Here is a 17,438-nt window from a genome sequence, read left to right on the forward strand (position 1 = left end):
CAAAAACAGGATAGCAGGTTTATCGATCCCCCGGTGAGTTGCCATCAGCTGAGTGGGTCACAAGTTGTGCAGCCTGATATCATTTAAGCCCAAGCCTGACAATGTGGCGGCTCTTTTGAGTTGAATGCATTCCAATATTTATACGCAACTAGAAAGCTTATCCAAATATTGGTACTCAGCTCCTTTCCTAATGGGACTGGCATTCTTCTTTTCCATTTGAATAGCGTCCAATGACTAAAGAGCTGGTGATATATTTTGTGTCCTGTAGAGATGATTTCTTTTAAAAATGCATAATTCCATTTAAATGTTGAAGCCCATTAATGAACTAGCCTTGGAAATGCCATTTCTTTGTTTTTATTTTATATTTCATTCAGTAGACATTAGCATTTCCAAATACCTCTGAGGATTCAGAATTTGTCCTAAAAATGTTTTCCCATCCCTAGAAGCAGAACTGTCAACCCACAAAAAGAATAGAAAGCATATTTCCCTTGGAAGAAAGCACGTTGGTTTAACTTTTCCTCCACATACCATAATGTCTGGATCAGGGTGTTCTTTAAATGACTTTTTTTACCTTGTGAAGTTAACATATGAGTCATTATTGGATTAGAGGAGAAGGCTGCCAAAGCAATAAATGTGTTGAACAAGGTGCTTTAGGGGCTTTGTCTTCTGTTTAATAAAAAGGCAGATACGCAAAACATTTAAGTACTTCCACAATGCTTTTGCATGTTCAGAACACTTCACAAACACCAGCTAATCCTTATCGCTCATGTGGGCAGGTGAGGGTTACTAAGGATCAGACCAGATAAAAATAACCTCTGTGCTCAAAAGAGAACTCAGGATAAAAATGTCAGAAATGGATTATTGTATCACACGAACGGCATTTGCAGGATTAGGGCCAGAGCAGTAAGTATAGGGAGGATTGTGCCTTGAGAGGGCTGCTGTTCATACATCCTGCTAAGCATCTGGAAGTGCTTCCATGTGCTACTTTTGCAGTATTTTATTTGGATATTAGAAAGCTGCTTCAGACTCAGGGCTGGCTTTATCTTCAAGCAAGATTGGCTGCTTCCCGGCAGGAAATTCTCTGATTCTCAGTATCATGAAAAGATAGCAAGTTAACTGACAGACTGATTTTTATATCTCTCATTTCCCTCCTAGTATGGGGCCCAAGGTGCCTTACAACGCACATTAACACAAGTTGCTTGCTGTCGTCAATGGACTAGATGAGGGCACTCAGTGGGTGCTGGAGAGGGATTTGTTTTGGTGGTTGTGTGCCTTCATTTCCAACTTACAGCTACCATAAGGTGAATCTATCACAGGGTTTTATTGGCAAGGTTTATTAAGAAGAGGTTTGTCCTTGTCTTCCGCTGAGGCTGAGAGGGTGACTTGTGGATTTCAGAGCCAAGAGGGCATTGGAATCGTGATCTCTAGAGTTATACTCCCTTTGGTTTGCAACATGAATGTCCTTTGGGATTCAACTCTGGGTCTGGATAATGAGCGTGCATCTACACTGTAGAATTAATGCAGTTTGATACCACTTCAACTTCCATGGCTGAATGCTAGAGAATCATGAGAGTTGTAGTTCTGTAAAGCTTTTAACCTTCTCTGCCAAAAGGCAATAGTTTCTCAACAAAACACAATTCTATACTAGGTATTGGTGAGCAGTAGAGTATTTACACAATTAACACTAATATGCCAGTTGCACTTATTCCTTGAGAAGCCAAATTTGGCTAAGGTAATAGATGCCTTGATGACATGCTATTTAGACTACTGTGACACACTTTACTGTGACACCTTGATGTAAAAAGAGGGGCGGGGGGAAACCTGTCAGCCTTAAAATACAGGTTGAGTATCTTTTATTATTGTTTGGGATTTCCTAAAGGTTTTGGCATGCCTATATTTGCATATACATACATAATGAGATATCTTTGAGATGGGATCCCAAATACAGTAGAGTCTCACTTATCCAACATAAACGGGCCGGCAGAACGTTGGATAAGTGAATATGTTGGATAATAAGGAGGGATTAAGAAAAAGCCTATTAAACATCAAATTACATTATGATTTTACAAATTAAGCACTAAAACATCATGTTTGACAACAAATTTGACAGAAAAGGCAGTTCAATACACAGCAATGTTATGTAGTAATTACTGTATTTATGAATTTAGTACCAAAACATCACAATGTATTGAAAAGATTGACTACAAAAACATTGACTACTAAAAGGCAGACTGCATTGGATAATCCAGAATGTTGGATAAGCGAATGTTGGATAAGTGAGACTTTACTGTATAAGCATGAAATTCATGTATGTTTCATAACCATCTCATAAAAATAGTTTGAAAGTCATTTCCTTTAATATTTTAAATAGTTTTTGTGCATGAAGCAAAGGTTTTGTTCATGGAACCATCAAAAAGCAAAAGTGCTACTATCCCAGCCACTCTTGTCAATAATTTTGGAGAATTTCAAAATTAAGGGTAAGGGATTTTCAACTGGTACAAACAAGAGCCTTTGTCGATACCTGATTTTTAATTTTATTATATTTTATGTTGAGCTTGAAACCACTGAGGATATGGCAGTTAAAGGGTAAACACGGATACGTTCACAGTGCAAATGACAATGAAATCACCTAATTAAATTGGTTACTGCTTACAAAAAAAAAAAGAGAGAGAGAGAGAGAGGGAGAGAAGAATTTCATACTTTGGGTCAGCCATTGCAATATCGTTGCTCAGTAACAGTCTTTTTTACTCTGGATAAATGACATGGCCAAAACCTAGGTACTATGGGAACAGTTAACATAAGAATTACAGTTTTTTTTAGAAGAAGCTGAATTAGTTGAATGGTCAGGCTGGACATTGTTATATTGTTACATTTTTTTCTAATTAAAAGACTATTGTGAAGACGTGAGTAGACTGACCTCAATGCACTGCATTATGGGAGACCAGCTTCAGAAATCCCATTTGTCCAGCTGCTCACCCAGATAAGAGACAGCAAAGAAATTCTCTTTCGGAAAAATCCAGGAGCAGGTGTCGAACACAGTCACGTCTTTCAGAAATCAGCAGAAGATTGACGTGTTAACCGGCTTACATGGACTGGATAAGTGACCCAGCTAGCAGTGGGGTGCTTTGAGGAAAAGAAAGCCCAAACTAGCTTAGCTTCCTAATATCATTGACATATGTTAGGAGGATCGTTCGTTACTTTTGAATGCTGGAAAGGGCTAGTGACCCCGTGCAGGGTCATTTTCTTCTTTCCTCAAGGGACCTGCTGTGTAAAGGTAGGCTAAAAATAGGGATGATGACAGTGATGTTGATAATTTATTTATATTGTGTTATCACTGTACATGATACGTTACAAGTAAAAGCAACAATAACAAAACAGTTCTCTGCTCTCAGGTTTACAATCTAATTAAGACTTGACACAGAAGGAAAAGGATATGACCGTGTGGGAAGGGATTAAGTCCAGCGGATACTGCCTCATCTCCACTCCCTCTGGGGCCAGTTGGGGTGTGAGGAGGGGCCTTCCTCTGCTTCTGGATCTCAGCATGGTGGACCCATGTCTATTGCTTTTCTCTATTTGGGGCCAGGGCAGTGACAGTTGGGATGGAGAGAAAGCATTTCATCTGTTTCTGGGCCTTGCCATGATGGAGCTGGCCTTCCTCTTCTTCTTCTTGCCCTCTGAGGCAAAGACAGTAGCATCTGGGATCATCTACTTCTGGGTTGGGCATGATGTTCCTGCTTCTTCTGATGACATATCTCCTCAAAATTGTGCTGTTTCTACTGATAGAAAACAACATTCCACATCTTCAGATCCAATCTTGGTCGGTCAACAGAAGGATCTACTCATTCACTATTCCTCATGCATATGCAGACATCACCATGGTCCTTTTCCAACTCCTCCACTCTCCTTCCAGAGACAGGCTTCCTTAGTGGTGTCACTGACTTATATAATACTCTAACTATATGCACAGGTGTCTATAATACACAGCAAAAAAGGAAAAGTATGGAATCCAAACTTGTAGTGATGCTACATTGTATATCTTTATGTTAAGAGTTGTATAAATCCATTTAGACAACAGTATACTTCACTTCACTTTATTTCTTAATTAGTCGCTCTCCACCAGAGTGCTATGAGCGACTTACAATTTAAAATATCATTCCACAATATAAAAACATTCAACATAAAAACATTCAACCGTGACTATTTGGCAAATTTGATCTGATTTACTTAAATGCACAACCAAACAGCCAAGTCTTGACCCTATACCTATAGGGTACCTACACTATATTGCGTGTTGTTCATTTGAACTGATACTATAAATACGGTTACCATTATCTGTTGGATGAATGACAGGGACGGGGCTATGGTCAATCACCGGATTTATTTAAACCCAGTTCAGACCTGAAAGGGTGTAGAACAGTGGTTCCCAAACTTATTTGGCCTACCACCCCCTTTCCAGAAAAAATATTACTCAGTGCCCTGGAAATTATTTTTTTTTTGAATTTTTTAATAGCAATTAAACAGAAAGATATATGTACCTGTGGCCATCACCGCCCCCCTGGATTGCTGCAGTGCCCACTTTGGGAATCACTGGTGTAGAACCACAAATTCTTACCCATACAGTTTTGAATATATACATTTTTGTTACATTTTGCATGTATAAAAGATTACATTACAATGGAAGTATATAACTTGAACACTACTTACCTCATACTATATTATATACCATACTTTTCCTTGTATAATACTCTCCCTGCAAAAAAATTTAACAGACACCAATGTGTTTTCCCTCCTTACCATCTCCTGATTAAGACTTTTTATTTTATTTTCCAGATATTTGTTCCTTTAATGTCTCTCATATACACTATTTTTGCTTCTAACTCTTTGCTTTATTTCTCTATGGGTTTTAACTTTTATTCAGCTGCGTTTATTTCATTCACACATTGTGATTAAAAAGAAATCAACAGCACTTCGTCTTGGTTTGTCCTGGATCCCAGAAGAATGGTGTTAATCATCTCTGTCTCTCTGTGTGCATCTACACTGTAGAACTGATGCAGTTTGACATCAATTTAACTCCTGTGCTATGCAATCCTGGGAGCTACAGTTTTACAAGTATTTACCCTTCCCTGTCAAAGAGTCCTGGTACCTTTCCAATCTACAAATCCCAGGATTGATGAGCACTGAGCAAAGATAAAGTGGTATCAATCTGCCTTTATCCTAGTGTAGCTATAACCCCTCAATTTAAATTATATATACAGCATGACCCCATTCTGAGGCTAGTGTGGACTGGTTCATCAGTGCTGAGAGTATTGTTTATAACAGTGTTTTTCAAACTCTGCTCCTCCAGGTGTTTTGGGATTTCAACTCCCAGAAATCCCAGGCAGGTTACCAGCTGTTAGGAATTGTGGGAGCTCAATCCCAAAACATCTGAAGGAGCACAGTTGGAGGAATGCTGGTTTATAAAAAGGATGTCTTAAAGCCACAGAGGTCATAATTCTACAATTTTATTTTAACTTTTGAAATAAAAGGATGTTTGGGATTTATTTGCTTTTAATGATTTGCAGTCTGTCTTGGCCCAAACTTGCTGATGACACCAGATCCCATCTAATCACAGAAACAACGCATTGTAAGTTCTGGTTAGTACCTAGAAGGGAGACTGCCAGGGAAGACAAGGTGCTGTAAGCAATAGTCACAGAAAAGGAATGACAGATCATCTCCAAATACAGTATGACCACCTTGTCCATAGATTTGATGTCCACAACTTCACCTAACTATGTCCCAACCCACCAGACGTGCTTGTGAAGCTCTCAAGGTCCTCCACTGGAATTCAATGGCTTGCTTCTTGCCCAGGTATAGTCAAATTACAGGGTTCAATATGTATTGTTTTCAACATCCATGGGAGGGTCTTTAAACGTATCCTCCCCCCTCATGTGCACATGCACACCTGCAGTCATGACCTGAAAGCCAGAACAACCAGGGTGAGGCATTTCAACTTAGCACATTATTCTCTCTCTCTGATTTTCCCTGTTTGGTAATGAGATTTTTTAGATATTTTGGAACAAAAGAAGAGTTTCTGAATTTGTAGACTTAGGACCCTAACACCACTTGGCCTCAGCTTAAAGGATAATACTATCATCTGCTGAAGAATACTAAAAAAATAGCATTCTAACTTGTCCTCTTGTATGAAGCTTGGTTTAAGTTTTAACAACTGAAGAAGACAGAAGCTGAAACGTTTTGCATAATGATGAATTTTTTACTTCTGTTTGTTAATGGCTTCAGTATATTAAAATAGACTTTTTCACCTGTATTTCCTGTTTTGGTTTTGCTGTTTCTCTCTCAGATTTTTGCATTGCATTCATAGAATCATAGAGTTGGAGGAGACCACAAGGGCCATCCAGTCCAACCCCTGATAGTGCAGGGATATGCAATAAAAGTACTCCAGTTTGGACATATAAATGTTATAAAACCTCCAGGAAAAAAAATACTTCACCATACTCTGAAGCAGCCATATATCTGACTGTCAAACAATTCTTACCATCAGGATGTTCTTCCTAATGTTCACATGGAATCTCTTCTTCTGTAGTTTGAATCCATCCTCTATGTCCTAGTCTCTAAGCATCAGAAAACAAACATGTTTCATTTTTAGCATGACCTCCTTTTAAATATTCAAATGTGGCTATCATGCCCCCACTTAACCTTCTCTTCTCCAGGCTAAACATATCCAGCTCCCTCAGTGACTCCTCTTAGGGATTTGGCTTCCAGATTCTCAACCATTTTGGTCTCCCTTCAATGAACATGTTCCAGCTTGCCAATATCCTTCTTGAATTTTGGTGCCCAGAATTGGACACAATAATATCTTATTTTTTTAATTGTACAACACCTAGGGAACATATGTTATATGTATCTAAGACACAGAAGTAATGAATGATAATGAATAAGTATGGTAGAATGGGTTTTAAAGCTTTGTTACTATGTTACTTTGCAGACCAATCAATTAGTTTCTAATTAGATAATGAAATGTGTTAAATAATAACAGTTCATTGTATTAGGGGCTACATAATACATCTGACTGAATGATGGACCCCCTTCACACTTACAGGCGGTAATAGAGCATGTCCATGTAGGACACGTACTAACTAACAGCAGGGGTATATGTGTGAATGAAACAAGCATATTAGCTTGGCAAATTGTTCACTTCTTTCCCATGTAATTATAATCTTTCAAGAGGACAGGTACTAATTGGACAGAGAAGACTGTTTCTTTCACCATGTGAGTGCAGCTGAATGATTATTTTCACATATCTCTGTGTGTATTATTCCCACACTGTAAGGTTGGGATTTCACATTCGAAACAAAAAATTGGGTCTAATATCTGTCTAATGCCATGCTGCAATAGAAATCAGTCTTGACTCTCTTCTACCTTCTGCCCTCCAGCCTGAGAAACAGGAATAGACATCATTTGCCATACTATTCGATTGCGATGACAATAGAAAGATGGTGAAAGTGGAAAGGGAGCTTTGCTTTCTCTGAGCCTGAGGAACTGTAAACAGGATTAAGACTTTTATTTGTCTTCAGAAACCTTTTGTGTGGAATTAATGAGGATCTAGTGCAAAGTTAAGTTTTGGATAATGAATGTAAGTATCATACATCACTGTTCATCTGAAGGGCTTGGGGGGCATCCAAAGCAGGCGGATAAACAGGAAATTAGGCAAACATGACTGTTGTTTACACAGGATTATGTGGACATGGAGGACAAACAATGAATCTGAGCATCAAAGAGTTGTGGATATGGCAGATTCAGTTCATTACTGAAGTCTGGGGTAAAATATAGTTTTGATTCAGATGTGTTTCTAGGCAGAGAAATGTGGACAACACACTGGAGGGGATCATAAAGCCACTCACAACCAGGTCCTAAGTATATCTCCTCCCCAGATCCTGACCACATGTAGACATAATGACTGGCATTCTCATTAGGCAGGCATCCTCAAACTGCTGTCCTCCAGCTGTTTGGGCCTCCAACTCCCAAAAGCCCTGGCCAGTTTGTTCAATAGTCATGAATTCTGGGAGTTGGAGGCCCAAACAGCTGGAGGACAGCAGTTTGAGGATGCCTGTCATTGGGCATCACATCAGAACAACTCATATTTATGCTGACAGTTGTACTATTCAGATACCTGTGTAAGGTGGTATCCAGTACCACAGTGGTTCTCAACCTGGGGTCCCCAGATGTTTTTTGCCTACAACTTCCAGAAATCCCGGTCAATTTACCAGCTGTTAGGATTTCTGGGAGTTGAAGGACAAAAGCATCTGGGGACCCCAGGTTGAGAACCACTGAAGTACCGGCTTAGGCAGATTTCCTCATTCACCCACAACACAATAGCAGGAATGTATTTCTTCACTAATTTTCTTCTCAAATGAAGCAATAAGTAATTTTAGCCAAAAATTCTGCTGTGAGAATTATTTTCTGTGCATTTGGGACATCCATCTTCCACCTCCTTCCCTCAAAAGGGGGCACATCAAACTAGAGAACCATTATGCAGCCCAATCAAAAAAATGTTGATATCTTGGTTTTTAGACTTGTTTTTGGGCTGCTAGTGTGTTATTTACTCAAGGTCATCCAATTGGTTTCCTTGGTGGAGTAGGTAATCGAACCCTGGTCTGCAGAGTTGTAGTTGAACACTCAAACCACTACACCAGGCTGCCTTCCTATCTAGCCACAATAATATCTATATCAGAAATTGTGAGGATTAAAGTCTAAAACATCCCGAGGGCTGAATTTTGCCCATGCTTAGTCTAGAATAATAGAATTGACTGACTGTCAGCCTTAATCTCCCACATAATATGGTATGTGGGGGTGGTAGAGTCTATAGGGCTGGGATGCTTTCTTCTGCTATAGACAGCCTGATTTATTGACCTGCCACCAATAAAGCATATTCAACAACATGGATGCATGTCAGCTTTCAATACTGAAAAAAAAATGTCCAAGGCAACTAGTAAATGCAACTAATTCCAGTTCAGAACAATTGGTTATGGTGTTGACTGAAGTCCTCAAATTAGCAAGATTTCATAAAATGTACTTTTTGGTAGTGGCTGCTGTTTCCGGGACCCATTAGCCAGTGTGTCCTCATTAAGGTTCTAAGGCTTTTCTAAAAGTGGGGGGAGCGGGAGGGAGAGATTGTAATGATTACCAATACTGTCCAGTAAAAAGAAAGGTTCTTGTATACGCTCCTTTATAAGACAGCTGGGTTTTGTAATTCACCTATGTTACTGGTCGATAATAAGAACACATTTTAAAATTTGAGCACAGCTCTTTTTACAGTTTGTTTGCTTGTTTGTTTTGGGGATTACTGCATCATTGGAAAGACCATTGCGCACACATGCATACACACCCCCATGGTTGCAAAAACAGATCTTTCCGAAAGCCATTAAGGAGTAGTTTGCTTGTCCTGACCTCCCACTGTAGTATTTCAAAGCGACATCTAATTAGAATGAGATGGAGAGGAAAAGGTGCCTTGCACTAAAAATGTGGGGGAAGTACAGGAGAAAGGCTGCCTTAGATTCGGGTCACTTACAAAAGTGGTTCACTGCTTTTACTAAAAATGACTTCAATACAGTTCAAGGGAGATTCAGATACATCGGCCTCTGAAGATTGGGCTACAATACATATTTTCTGCACTTTGATGTACTTATTTGGGAGTTGACCTGCACACTGTCTACTCCACTCTGCTGTGCAGCCTCCCAGAGGACTTGCAACACAAGAAGAAGGGCGAGTAAGTAGATGCTGGCCTGTTTGCACAGCAAGGCAACACTGCCTCCTAGTGAGATTTCCCTATCTGTTTACATTTGTACACAGTACTCTTTCTTTTTTTTAAATGAAATAATTAACTAGTTTGAAAGATCGAAGTTGAATCACACTGATAGCGTACATCTACATTGCAGTATTTATGCACTTTGACAGACCTTCAATAGCCATGGCTCAATGCCATGGAATCCTGGGATTTGCAGTTTGGAGAGGCACAAACACTCTTTGGCAAAGAAGGCCACAGACTGCATAAAACTGCATCTCCCATGATTACAACTGTTTAACTATAACTGTTAAAGTAGTGTCAAATTGCATTAATTTGCAGTGTAGCATCCATGGGCCTAATAGTGTTTTAAACAAAAATACAGTCTAGGTCAGGAATGCTATCCCTGCATATAGTGGTGTCACCATGTGGGAAATAATTAGAAAAATAATCTATTAGGAACTTGAAATTTGACTGTAATCAAGCAATGAGGGAAAGGAATGGGAAGCTTTCTCCATCTGGGAGCACACTCCTATTTCTTTCCCCTTTTGAGCCAAGATGAGCTGCTTTTGTATTGACTGACTTTCCTCCTCAATTCCTCCACTGAGCATTAACCCAATGCAAGGCTTCACTTCAACAGACAAAGGACATTAACACAGAGATTGCTAAAGTACAATTACAACAGGATAAAAGCATGGATTAATACAGCTCACTGCTTGATGCCATATCTGTCCCAGAATCTCGTTGCACTTGAATCCTGATTTAATCATCTCTTATCATTGACAGGAAAAAACCATTCAATGAATCCAATAGTACTGTTGTTCCATCACTCTTCATTGTGCAATAATTTACTTAAACTGTACTCCTAGTATTGTGAAGTGGAGGAAGGTCTTATGAAAATGCTGAATACTGTATTTATTTATTTACAACATTTATATCCTGCCCTTCTCACCCGAGGAATAAATACAAGGAAAAAATAATAAAATGCAACTTGCAGAAATGTGCATGAACCAAATGCATCAGAATATCCATCCACTTCCGTAGGGGAACACACACAAATGTAAGATACCAACAAGTATCTCACAATAAGTTAACATAATGAATGTTTAATTTTTGGTCCACTTGGATTTGCATAGGTCAAGCATAGCTTTACAGTTTGAGAGACCCTATTTGGGTTACAAGTCTTTTTCTATGAAGTAGACACAATTCCTGTCACTTAAGCTCTGTAATATATAATTTTGCTTGCCGAGTGAAGACTTTACATCACATTTGGAGACTTGTCAGCGAATTGCAAGAATTTTAGGAGTTGCAGTCAAAAGGGAAACTTTTTCCGATGGTGATCCCCAGTCTGCTTTCAGTTCCTATAGTAGCATTTCAGGGTCAAAGAAGATGGAAAAAGAAGACCTATCATTAGGAGCTCACATGGTTTTTGTTCTATTGATTAATTGTTCCACAAAGGACCGAGGAAGCAGTGAGGATGATTAATTAATTTCTCTTGCGTTGAGAGGTTCAACATAAAGTTTAGTTGCTAGGTGATACTAGATTTGATTATATCTGGATGCAGTCGGCTGCTGTTGGGTCAGAGAGAGAGAGATTAAAATTCTGGTCCATCTTCTTGCCTGGTTTGTCTCCTAAGCATTATATGCCATGTTGGATGCCTTTTCTCCCAATCCAGAATTTATGGATTTCAGCTGCAGCAACATTGGTAAGCTGGAAAATTCCAGAAAGAACCTCCACGATGAGTTTTACACCACGTTAAGGATTTAACCTTTCAAATTCTCGAGGCACAAGGTGAACACAAATAATAGTTTATGGCCAAAATAAAATGTAATGTGCACTGTCCGTAGCCACAGCAATGTATACACGTCTTGTAGCAGCAGTTAAATAAACAGATGTTACCTTCATGACATGGAATTAAAACGGGAGTGTTAAAAATAGCAAGCTTTTCGATGACCAACTAAGAAATAACAAGCCAGACTCAGAGAATTGGGTTTAAAAAGGGCCCAATTTGACCTAAAACATATATCCTTATGTTATGCCTAGGGATGAGCAAAAGTGTAGGTAGAAAACTGATGTGGATGTGGCTGAGACCAGGTGTCACCCTATGGCCATCTCTTCAGCCTCACTTGGATGAAACATCTGACCCCGACGGTAATCCAATGCTATGGGTTGCTCATCCCAGCCAACTGAAGGCACTCCTTCCCATGATGTCACAAACTTTAAGAGAGAAAGCAAACCGCAAGGTTAGCTCCAAGGGCAGGCTTTTCCCACAACTCCTAAGTCGTAGGACCTAAAAAGTTCCACCATTCAGCAAAATGGCCCCAAGGTTTCACCAAACTCTTATATTCTATGCTGATACCTGCCAAAGCCAGCCCATTTTATAGACATCTTTAGAGAATTATCAAGGTCATAGTGTCACAGAATCATACAGCTAGAAGAAACCACAAGAGCCATCCGGTCCAACCCTCCTTTTGCTATGCAGAAACACACAATCAAAGCACTTCTGACAGATGGCCATCCAGCCTATGCTTTAATATCTTCAGAGAAGGAGACTCCACCACACTCTGAGGCAGAATATTCCACTTTCAGACAATTCTTACAGTTAGGAAGTTCTTCCTAATGTTTCGGTGGAATCTCTTTTCCTGCAATTTGAATCCATTGTTCCACATCCTAGTCTCCAGAGAAGCAGAAAACAAGTTTGCCCCTGTTATGAATAACTTTTCAATAACTTTAAAGCAAAGGTTCTTTTTATTGCAATTTCAGAGGGTACAGAACTTTTACAGAACAACATTTAGACATACATACAGATTCTATGCAACTATATTTGATTCATAACAACCTACTGTTACATTGGCTAACAAACAAACAAAAGAGGGGGTTACATTTTCACTTGGATGTATTCATCTTCATACATACATCCAGATATTGCCATATCCTGTCTCCCTCCTTGGAGAAGCACCTGCTTAGGCCAAACCCAACTTCCTCTGCAACGTGCCAACACAAAACTCCAAAATGCATCCTTTTTTTTTCTAAGAACAATGCCAAGGATCAGACCCCTGTTTCCATACAGCAGAACTGACTCCCTGCAACATGTATCATGACTCCAAAATGCATTCCTTCCTCTTCCCGTGAGAAAAGGAGGCCCAAAGGTTCACTATCTCTCTTCTTCCCAATGGAACAGAGCATAGCGGGTGGACACCATAGCTGTCTGTCACACTTTCTGGATTGTCATAAGATCACTTATATAGCAGTATTTTACTGATGTTGTCCCAAAGTTGTAAATGAATGATAGACGTCTCCCATCCTGGCTCCATCTCAGTTTCTTGGACCAGATGTTGACTCTTCTTGATTAGTGTTAGCCTTGTGTTGACTTCCTTCTTAACAGTTGTAAACATTTCCTTAACTTGATGTAAACATTTCTCTTATCAGTCACAATTCTTATCACAGTTTACCAGGCAGGTCAACTATTTCAGGTCTAATTAGCAACTTTTAATTACAATTCAGCAAGCAGGTAGTTAATCATTGCAGACCTTAATATTAGAATAGTGTCTCCAAAATTTCGCTCTCATTCATTCCTCTTCCAGTCAATTCCATTCAAACCACATATCATATTTTTGGCACACCCCCTCCTCAATGTGACATTCTTTCAAATATTAAAACATGACTGTCGTGTTCTTCTTGGCCTTTTCTTCTCCAAGCTAAACATACCCAGCTTCCTCACCTGCTCCTCATAGGGCTTGGCTGCCAGACCTTTGATCATTTTGGTCATCCTGGTCTGGACATATTCTAGCTTCTTCTATCCTTTTTGAATTGTCCAGAACAGCTGAGATCTGGCCAAAGTAGAAGAGAGTGGGACGATAACTTCCCTCAATCTACATGCTCTATATGAACTGTTTTCAAGCCAGTGTCATCCATCCTATTTCAGCTACAATATGGGGTAAGCAAAGAACACTGAGTAAAGACCTTGGTTTCTACTAATCACCCTTTTGTGGACATGATTGAGCTTCTCAATATCCTTCTTGGAGCAAGGCTCTGACGAACAGGGTTCAATTTCCTACTCAGCCATGGAAAGCCACTGGGTTATCTTGGGCAAGTCATGCACTATCAACCTCAGAAAACCCTGTGATAAAGTCACTATAAATCAGAGATGACTTTGCTTGTATTTTAAATTTTGTAATGGTCCTGTGATTATTGCTGCAATCCCTGATGTCCTCATTCTCGAGGATTGAAATGTATTTTGAACGTTTGCCAAGGGAGTGGAAGAAAAAGTGAAAGGGCACAGATTGTTCAACATCTGGATGGACATGACTATGAGATAATCTATTAATTTATAGTCTTTTTTAAGACAGTGGCTGAGATGTGGGAGAAAATCTTGCATGGGATTAAAATATTGTATAAGAGATAAATGCAAAAAGGGTGGTCTCTAGGCTGGAAGATAACATACACATGTATTATCAGGTCATTTGTTGAGAAATATAGGATGTATGACAGGAAATAAGGATTTTTTATTACTTCAAATTTTAAAAAGATTTCAGAATGTGAATCTATGTGAGTGCATGTCTATGTGAAACAGGTTAGATATACGTCATATAGACATGGTTGTGTATGTAAACTTGGTTGGTAGCTATGCTTGAACAGTAGATCATAAGAAAAGATACCAACTAGGTTAGAAAAAGGTGGGAGAATGTCTTGTTATATAGAGGAAATAAATTATCTGAGATTTTTTATTGAGATAGATTGCCTGTAAACATGGATGTAGAAAGGTAGAATAAGCATTTGATTGTGTTACTTGATAAAGATCATTAAGACTAATATTGTGATTTGATAAAATTACTAATCCTTTCTTGACTTTTTGTATACAAATAACTAGACCTTTTAACAAGTTTTGACTTTGATTATTAGTAGAGATGAGAATAGTAGCCATTACTTGAAAGAGGTATTGATTCATTGTATGATTAAATAATTGCTGAAAAGAAGCTGAGAAATCATGTTTATCTTTCTGACTTTTCAGTCTTTTTTCTGTTTTCCTTTCTTTTCTTTTTCCTCTTTTTCTCCTCTTTCTTTCTTTCCCTTTTCTTGACTTTATGCATATATAAATATATTGTAAATTAAATTAAGATTGCAGATAACACCATACCTCTAGCGCAAAATAGCAAAGATTTGGAATGATTACTAGAGAAAGTCAAGGAGGAAGGTGCCAAGGCAGATTTACATTTGAACATTAAATAATAATAATAACAGTCACAGATTTAAAGTACACTATGGAAACACTGAAGCAGTTCAATTTTCCATATTATGACTTTAATCAGATTGGAGGCTGCAATCCAGAAATGTGAAGAAGACAAAGACCTGGAAGGACCGATATGAAGAAACTAGACATGAACCTCAAGCATCAAGATACATTATTGAATACTTCAGTAATAATAATAATAATAATAATAATAATAATAATAATAATGTATTTATATTTCTCCCTTCTCCCTGACACAGGCAAACATTCAATTCCTCGTCACAATGAAATACAAAGAGACAAATACACAGACAAAGGCGAAGGCTTTCATTTCTGGCTCTGCTAGGTGGTGCTCATCTCTGGCTCTGGGGGAGGTGCTCTTCTCCATTTCCAAGCTGAGGAGCCTGCGTTGTCCATAGGCACCTTCTGGTCATGTGGCCAGCATGACTGCTTGGAACGTCTTTTTGCCTTTCCCTGCCAAAGCGGTACCTATTTATCTACTCACATTTGCATGTTTTAGAACTGCGAGGTTGGCAGGAACTAGGGCTAACAGCGGGAGCTCACTCCATCCCGCAAATTCGAACTGCCGACCTTCAAGTCAGCAGTTCAGCAGCACAAGGGTTTAACCCATTGCGCCACCATGGCCACAGTAAAGATTTTCACATGTTTATGGTTGTGAAAACGGGACAGAAAAGAAAGATAATAGGAAGTAAAATCAACTTATTTCAAATGTGATCCTGGAGAAGAATTCTACAGATATTATGTACTGCTAAAAAGACAAACAAATGGATTCTGGAGCGAATCAAGTCTAAGCACTCCATAGAAGCCAAGATGACTAAACAGACTGACATGCTTTGGCCATATCATGGGAAGACTCAACTCATTAGAGAAGACAATAATTCTTGGTAAGAGAGAAGGCAGTAGGAAAAAGAGAAAGACTGCATTATAGATGAATAGACTCAGTCAAGGAAGCCACTGCCCTTAGTCTGCAAGACTCTTGATAATTATAGGGTGACTGAGTCTCTCATTTATTGGGTTACCATAAGTTGATGGCAGTTAACAATGAAAACCTGGATATATGGTAATACTTCAGGTGAGGTCTGCTCAAAGTAGATTGCAATGGTACTGTGATTTTCCTTGATCTCAACATCATACTTTTCTTGATGCAAATCTATATTAGCTTTTGTGGGCTGCCACATTATACTATTGGTTAATAGTATATTACCCAGATCTTTTCTACTACTATCAAATCAGGTATCACTCATGCTGTATTTGTATCTGATTTTATTTGCTTAAATATATACCTCTGTTATAGCCTTCTTAAATTCATTTTGTATATTTCTCCCCAGTTCTTCAACCGGTTAAAGTAATTTTTTAAGCCATTTATCCTGCAAGAATTATCCAGTAGTCAATACACTTAGCTAGACATAAGTTAATAAAACAATTACAAGGAAGTAATCAAGCACACATTTCCTGATGTTCTGGAGAAAAGTATAACTGCAGCAAAGAATAACTATAAGAAATAGCCGGTGACAGATGCTCCACTGTACAACTGGAAGGGAGCTTTTTCTGTTTATTTGTGCAAAACGAATGCCTAGAGGATATTATAGAATAGCTTGGCACATGAAAAAAAGAGAGTCAAAAAATCAAAAGAGTGTTCAAAGCCATTTTCCTCTTTCCTTCTGTGCAGGGTTGCAAGTCTTCTCACAGTAGGAAGGAAATATATTGTTAACTTTCCTTTGAGAAACCATAGGAAAGCCATTGGAGATTCAGAGTATGTCGAAGAAGCTTCCCACTTCATATAGGCTGTTAGGGAAAAAAACTTCCAGAAATGTAAGTTTCTATGATTTAGAGACAAGTCAACAGGCCACAGATGGAAGTTGCTCAAAGGCAGGGGTGACTCATTCGGAACCCTTCTTAATAGTAATAAACTGAGATATATAGAGTGCCTTTCATCCCACCAAAGGTCCCAAATCATTTTAGAAACTCAGCCAACTGCTCGGTAGGAATAATGTCTTACTCACCAAGGCAAAAGATGGCTGATAGGCCTTTTCCCAGAGAATAATAAAAATAATAAAATTTATTTATATTCTGCCCTATCTCCCCAAAGGGACTCAAATAGAATACAACCATTTTATTATCATTGTACATGAAATTAAATGGTTTCTCCAGCACACATCACAAAAACAACACACCCATCCCTCCACACTCCAGCCCCCAATGTCACATCAATGTGAAACCAAGGAGTTCAATATAGTTACAACTCTAGGATAACAGCTATCTCTCTGTCTATTTGTCCTTGTTTTTGTCATCCTGTACTATCTGCCAGATGGTAATAATTTAAAAAAGAGAATAGGCTGGGTGATATGGGTCCTTAAGATTGTTCTGAGCTTTTTTAAGGCTGTGGGACTTATAACATTCTTCTAAAGA

The sequence above is a fragment of the Anolis carolinensis genome, chromosome 4, assembly GCF_035594765.1.
Source record: "Anolis carolinensis isolate JA03-04 chromosome 4, rAnoCar3.1.pri, whole genome shotgun sequence".
Taxonomy (NCBI): Eukaryota; Metazoa; Chordata; class Lepidosauria; order Squamata; family Dactyloidae; genus Anolis; species Anolis carolinensis.